This window comes from Uranotaenia lowii, chromosome 1 (genome assembly GCF_029784155.1).
Source record: "Uranotaenia lowii strain MFRU-FL chromosome 1, ASM2978415v1, whole genome shotgun sequence".
NCBI classification, from domain to species: Eukaryota; Metazoa; Arthropoda; class Insecta; order Diptera; family Culicidae; genus Uranotaenia; species Uranotaenia lowii.
Genome location: NC_073691.1, coordinates 83,554,931 through 83,562,658, shown reverse-complemented (window position 1 = coordinate 83,562,658; position 7,728 = coordinate 83,554,931). Strand labels below are relative to the sequence as shown.

At 38.2% G+C, this 7,728-nt stretch overlaps 1 protein-coding gene across 1 annotated transcript in view; it reads left to right on the top strand.

Annotated features, from left to right (window-relative positions):
- The first annotated feature begins 312 nt into the window (after positions 1-312).
- LOC129743620 (probable serine/threonine-protein kinase yakA) overlaps positions 313-7,728 on the top strand; it is a 643,036-nt gene continuing 635,620 nt past the window's right edge. Inside the window, exon 1 of the mRNA XM_055735703.1 lies at positions 313-2,255. The gene's annotated coding sequence lies outside the window, so the exon portion shown is untranslated. The remainder of the gene's footprint in view (positions 2,256-7,728) is intronic.

Sequence of the window (7,728 nt, the reverse complement as noted above, 5' to 3'; positions counted from 1 at the left end):
GAAGAGCGAAACCAAAACAAAAACTCTCTCCTGCTGGGTGAGAAATTGCGCGATTTCGCGAAAGACAAAAATCACAACAATTCCTTAGCAAACAAAAACAGTGCGTATCCTTTTTCGTGGAAAAACAGCAAGCAAGCAGCGAAGAGCCGGCATTTTTCTCTTCGACTCTCTAGTGAAAATGAGAGCAAAAGAGAGCGCGGGAGAGTAATATCGGTGATAGTCTCGGTTCGGCTCGCGATTCGGGTGGTTTCGTGGCGCGTGTTGCCTTGGTTTGGTTGCGACCGAGCGAGCGAGCGAACAGTTTCGATTTGCTCGTCTCCTTTGTTGGACGTGTGCGAGCGAGCGATTGTCCAGTCTAATCTATCCTCGTCAGTGGACGCGCGATTCGGCGTTTTGGCTGCTGCTGCCATTTGTTCGGTGTTTCTTGGGAGTAATTCAGTGCGCCCAGTGGCGATCAGAGACGTTCGAAGATGCAGTGATTGATTGAATCAGTTGCCGGTAAAGAGAAGGATTGCTTTGATTGTGTTTTGTTGCCTCCATCATCGGGATCCGCGCGAAAGGTTGCAGGGGTGATATGTTGTTATCAGATGGATGAAGTGTTTTAAAGTTGAAGAAATCGAGGCACACTCGATTGATGATGGTTTTAATTGGCATTGGCGGCCAGAGTGTTGTTCTTCGGTTTTGTTTTGGTGTCAAGAATGGAAAGTGAATAGGAAGAATGTAAATAAATCAAATTAACAAAGTTGTTTACATTAGTGCTGGCGAATGAGTTGAAGAAATTTGAGCATCCGAGGGTTGAAGGTGCAAACGAAGAAGAAAACGATAACAAGCAAGTGCATGTTTTGGTATTGTTGTTCATTCCGGACCAGCGATTTTGAATGTTATATTAATTCAACATTTGTGAAACAATTTTAATGGATCATTCCTAGATTATTCGCCGTCGAATGGTTGAAAAGCATTAGCAGATGCACATAAATTATCCTACCTATTGCGAGGGTGAAAAAAAGTTGAATCGGAAAGGCGGTGTGTCTGTTTTTTTCCTGCTAGCTAGCAAAAGAAGAATGTGACTGATAGAAACCTCGAGCACAAGATAAGTGACGTGATCGACAAAGTAAAGGAGAAGGAATGATCTCAACCCAGCTCGAAGCCCGTGAATAATCGGTTATAAGAAAGATAACAAAAAACAACTCGAAGAAAGTTAGTTTAATCAGTAACAGTAATAAACCGGAATCACATCCATTAGTAAAGAGTTCAAGCCGAAGCAAAATTCAAAGGTAGCTGTAAGAAAAACCTTGATAGCAGTGTAAAGTCGTGCAAAAATAACGAGTGTATTGGGTCGAAAGATACGCCAAGAAGCCGACATTAATAAAACAATGATATTTAAACATGACCGTAAAATATGCAAATAGAGTTCCATAACATTGCCGCCGAAGTCTTCTGCTACTCCTGCTTCTGAGCTCATCGGCGAAAGAGTAAACGTCACAAAACACAACTCGGTCATAAGGAATCGAAGAAAAGCTACTAAGCGAAGCGGAAGAAACGAGTTGAAGGGAGAAGCAAAAAACCCTATTGATTTTGGTTCGCGAAGACGTGATTGCTACAACAGTGATAGGCTACAATAGGAGCACCCACCGAGGTCGAAGAAAGAAGATATAGGAGAGGAAAGTGTGGAGGAAATATCTGCTGTGCTGCTGCCCTGACAAAGAATCGTTTGATCTTTATCACAATAGGAGAGCAGCGAGAAGAAAAGAAAAATAATAAAACGGCCCAGACCAAAGGGAAAATAAACGGAAAATCGTGATTAGCACGCGGGTGAAGTCTGCAAAAAGTGCCAAGCCAAGAGTGTGATAGCAGTGTTGGTGTGCTGTGCTGTGTATCTGTAAGGAGTGCAATCATCGGAAAAGTGGGGGTAGGTTTTCTGTTTTTGATAAGAAAAATGAGCCATTTCCTTCGATTGGACGCCTAATGGTGGTAAATTTTCGAAGCAAATTCTTCGTGGGGAGCCTTCATCGTCGTTAAAGTGTTGCCTACAACAAGCGGCGGAAGAAAGGAAAAATAAGGAAAAATCCGTGCTTCTTCAAGGCACCCAAAACCAGCAGTTACTACAGGAAGAACCTATCAAAACAAAGAAGCGATCGACCGACCGGTAACCAGAACCAAAAGAAGGAATCAGCAGAAGAACCTTTCCGTGGAGATTGGATTTCGTCAACTGGCGCTGAATTCTTTCGGGGCATGGATTCACTGTTTGCAAAAAGGTAAGGCTCCATGGCGCGCAGCACAACCTTGGCGATGCATCATCAATTATTTATTCGCGAGGTGAAGAAAAGTGAACTTTTGAAAAGTGTGGCGATGGATGGACGGAAGACCAACACAAAAAAAAGTCGTGCAAATTTACATAAAAATGGCGTTTCGAGATTTTTATTATTTTCGGGCCGGTGTGTGGTTTTGCGTTTGGTGGCGAATGTTTTTCGGGGTTTAAAATTCATGCAAATTCTTTTTGGCACTCAGATTGTTGTGCCTTCGTGTTTGTCTTTGGTGGATCGATTTCATTAAAATGTGTGTGGAATGTGTTTTGAAGATTTGAAGCTAGGTTAATATAAACGAAACTTAAGATATTTTAAGTTGAAATTATTGTTGCTTTGAGTTTAAATATGGCCTTATCTTTCTGGAAGTTTTCGGACTTAGAAATGCCTGTGATCAACTGTAGCATTTCAATTTTTGTTGGCTCATCTGATTCGCTTTCGTGGATTAGAATTTCAAAGTGGTAATTAAATAATCAGGAATAAAAATTTATTTGAACAAAATAACTTTAGTTTTATTTATTTGCCAACAGATAATATTGCATCTATGTCTTTACAGAAAAACATATTATATGCTTAAAATTCTAGAAAGCGATTGCAATCTGAATAACTGCAGGCCAAATGAAACTGTAAACAAGTGAGGTAATGTAGTATCATTTCCACCTAACAAAGTTAACCCTTCCAAATGGGTTCAAATTGTTATGTTGGTTGCCATGAGTAAGAGAAACGGTCCATGCATACAGCATTCTGTCGCTCTTTGATCTTGCTGCCCGATATCAATTTCAGATACAAGAATGGAATTACCACAAAATTTATCCTTTTTTATAACTTTACAAGCTTAAAGGCTACTTAGCTCATTTTGTAATGAGTGTGCCTGTTAGACTTTTCTAGGAAGTATCAATGTTAAACTCCAGGAAAAGTTTTTGGAATTAAACTTTAAGCGCAAGCATCTGTAAAAAAACCTTAAAAAATGAATAACCGTGGCGTAAATAAATGAAAAATTCACTCATTTGGTTTTATGAAATTTCTATTTTCTCATAAAACCAATTAGATTTACGAAATTTTAATAAAACTAAGCTAAAGCTAAGAGTGGATTTGTCATTCAAAAAGCAAGATACTTTTTCGAAGTAGACATAAATATGCATCCAACTTTACAAACAAGATGGTTTGGATTGATTACCTGTACGTATCCCCATTCCAGCTGATCAAACAGTTTCGTCTTCAAATGAGGTTGTTCAACACTGATAAATGCGTTCTACTCCTTTGCCGGAACATTTAGACAGGTGACTTAGAACACAATGTTGGAGGTGTAGCTTGACTTTTTTTTTTGTACATTTATCTATTAATTTGGATATTCTTAAGTCGGCTGTCATACAGACTGATTGTTTGAAAATTAGTCCAAAGACTGTCCTGCTTCTTGGCAGCCAAAACATGGTTTGATAACGCAATCGACAAGCAGGAACGCACAAGTTTAGTTTCTGAAGCAATTGCGGGCAGTCAACGGCATTTGTCAGGATGTCAGGGGTGCGTTGTTGAAAAGTTCATCTTTGACTCAAAGACGTCATGGTTAGCAGGGCACACCTTTCAGATTATAGGGTGATAGATGTACGAGATCTTGCCAGGGCAATTGACGCAATACGTAGCGGAGGATTTTTTTTTACCAAATCCTTTAAATTCTTTCGCTGTGGAAAGAGTGGTAGGCTGCTCAGGCTGGTACTGTATATTCCAGAACACTGCGAATCTTCAAAGCTGATCGCATTTCGACGCAGGAAGCCTAGCAAATTTTAGGCTTTGGCGGCGGTTGAAGTGGTGTGTTGAACAAGTGAGAGCTTTTGGTCAAACGTTACTAAGAGGTCTTTGATGCAGGTTACTCTTTCAAGAGAGGTGCCACATAAAACGTAGTCGTAGACAACTGAAGCTCTGGTTCTAAAAAGGGTTATACACTTACAGCTTTCGGAATTTACTTCCATTCCGTGTGTGCTCTCAAACAAGAATTAAACAACGCGGCTTCCGGTAATTTGAACGATTTATTTCTATCGTTCAAATTACCGGAAGCTGCGTCTTTTAGTTCTTGTTTTGCAGAACAAATTAAATAATCCGTTTAATGCCCTATTTGTTAATATTGTGTTCAGTCCGAAATTCGAGTGTCGTACGGTACGGCTAGCACTGATTTTAACCTGTGTCCTGTTCTCCGGTCGGGTTCGGCACTAACTTTGATCGCCGCTGACTAGGTTCAGCTGAATATTTAGGTTTACGCCAATACTACCTTCACGAAACTAAAACGCACTTAATGCTTCTTAAAGCTTGCGGTTCTTCCGATGTTAGTCTTTTGTAACGTAATCCTCAACTGTTTTCACTAAACTTAATCTCTTCTTCTTTCTCAGCGAAATCTCCTTTTGACAACTTCTAGTTGTGGCTCAGTTACTAAGACTATATGTCCACTAAACTTAATAAGCTAACTTTATAACCGATTATGATGTTTTACCGTTTTGATGTTTTTCGGATACCAGTGACGGCGCAATTTGGTGGGGTCCACTTGATGACAGAGGTGTGTCCATAGATGACGCGACAGTATGTATTGCACCATAATAATGAGCGGTCGATGTCCTCCTGAAGCACAATACAATCCAGTATAGATTCGACGATCCGGTAGATTTTTAGATCATCACCCAAGTAACACAGATCAAGCTAACTAGCATATGGATGTTTTATAATGGTTTTATTATGGCATTTTTTGTGCAGCTCGTTTTATGACGGTTTTATTAATGTCATGCAAAATGCTTAAATTCTTGAATCGACAATCTGTTTTCAGATAGTTTTGAAAACGCTCATAAATCTTTCATTAAACATACTGTTTTAGTTATCTAGAAAGAGTTAGGAATGCTATGTTTAAACTATAATAAAACACAAACTTAGAAGTTTGCTTCAAGCTTTTTTCTGCATGTTCTATAATAGCACTCAGTGCCTGATTATTAAACCGCCATAAAACTTAGTGACAGTTCTCGATCAAGATGTCAAAACAGGACACGCTCAGGCTAGATTGCACATATTTGAATTGGAATTCCCATTTTTACACATTTTTGATAAGTTATGTGTGCTGATTTTGAGTTAGAATTAAAAAAATTATAAAAATATATTAATACTTCGAATTAGCGGAAGTGGAATGAATAACTTTACAATATGGGTATTGTGTGAAAGGGTTCAAATAGGAGGAACAAAATTTAATGCTAAACGCAATCATTAATACAAGATGACGGCTGTTATTTTCAAAGCTGTAAATCACTGAATACATCATGAAACATTCTTAATATTGTTATTAGGTGAAAGTAATAAACGAGTAGAAGTCGAATTTCTTTGTCCGTCGCCATCTTAAATTCCAAGATGGCGGCTACCACTCAACTTAAAAATACTGTAAATGACTGAAAATCGCCTCAAACCCCTCCAATATGGGTATAAGTTGAAAGTGATGAACCAGTATAAGTCGAATTTTGTTATTTGACGCCATCTAAATTCAAGATGGCGGTTTCCGCTGAACTAAAAAATGTTGTAAATGACTTAAAATCGTATGAAACCCCATATTGGTATTGGGTGTAAGGGCTAAACGAGTAGTAGTCGATATTCTCTTTTCGGTTTACTCTGAAATGCTGTAAGTGGCTGAAAATCGCATAAAACAACTACAATACAGACCCCGATCGTTTTTGGCAACATTCAATTTTGACAACATCCGATTTTGGTACATGTGCCTAAATCGAACAAGTAACAGAAACAACATTATCTTATAGTTTTCGCTAGAATAGGACCAATACAATTTAAACATAATAGCATGATAGACATAATATAATGACATAAATAGCAAATATGGCAAAAAACAAAACTATCAACAAAACACTATAAGTGCTAAATGCATCAAAAACATGATAAAAAACTTAGTACTAAGTAAAAACAAAGGTGGGAAAAAAATCGATCGATTTAGACAACAACCTTTCACCCAATGCCCATATTGTGGGAGTTCCATGCGATTTTCAGTGATTTACAGCATTTAAAAATTCAGTGAAAGCCGCCATATTGGATTTCGAGATGCTCCTGATAGCGATAGCGAAAGCGGATTACATTCGATTTTTAGTTATTTACAGCATTTTAAGGTTCACCGAAAGTCGCCATCTTGGATTGGCGTCTGATAGAGAAATTTCACTTAAACTGAATAAGCCATTTTACCCAATGACCATATTGTGGGAATTTCAAGTGACTTTTAGTGATTTCAATCATTTTAATGTTCAGTGGAAGCCGCAATCTTGGATTTCAAGATGACGCCTGATAGCGAAATTTGTATTCTACTCGTTGATCCTATTCAATTTATACCCATATTGTGGGAGTTTCATGCGATTTTCAGTGATTAACAGCATTTCAAAGCTCATTGAAAGCCGCCATCTTGGATTTCAAATTGACGTCCTATAGCGAAATTCAACTTCTTCTCGTTTAGCCCTTTCACCAAATACCAATATTGTGGGCCTTTCATTCGATTTTCAGTGACTAACAGCATTTCAAAGTTCAGCGGAAGCCGCCATCTTGGATTTCAAGATGGCGTCGGAAAGAAAAAAATCGACTTTTTCTAGTTTAGCCCTTTCACCCAATACCCGTATAGTGGTGGTTTAATGCGACTTTTTGTCATTTACAGCCCTAAAAGTTGAGCGGATGTCGCCATCTTAGATTACAAGATGGCGTCTGATAGCGAAATTCGACTTCTACTCGTTTAGTCCTTTCACCCAATACCAATATTGTTGGGGTTTCATGCGATTTTAAGTCATTTACAACATTTTAAAGTTCAGCGGAAGCCGCCATCTTGGATTTCATGATGGCGTCAGACAACGAAATTTGACTTCAACTCATGATTTATTCAACGGGTCATTCAAAACCAATCCCTTTTCATTCAAAAAGTCTGTCCTCATTTACTGTACTAATGATTAACAACTCAGAAATGAGAAACTCAACCTTAGCGTGTAATTGGTTGGCTTGCGACCCAAGTAACACAGATTCAGCCAACTAGCATTTCGATGTTTTATTATGGTTTTATTATGGCTTTTTTGGTGCAGCTCGTTTTATGACGGTTTTATTATGGTCATGCAAAATGCTTATATTCTTGAATCGATCATCTGTTTTCAGATAGTTTTGAAAACTCTCATAAATCTTCCATTAAACATACTGTTTTAGTTATTTAGAAAGAGTTAGGAATGCTACGTTTAAACTATAATAAAACACAAACTTAGAAGTTTGCTCCAAGCTTTTTTTGCATGTTCTATAATAGCACTCAGTGCCTGATTATTAAACCGCCATAAAACTTAGTGACAGTTCTCGATCAAGACGTCAAAACAGGACACGCTCAGATTAGATAGCACATATTTGAATAGGAATTCCCATTTTTACACATTTT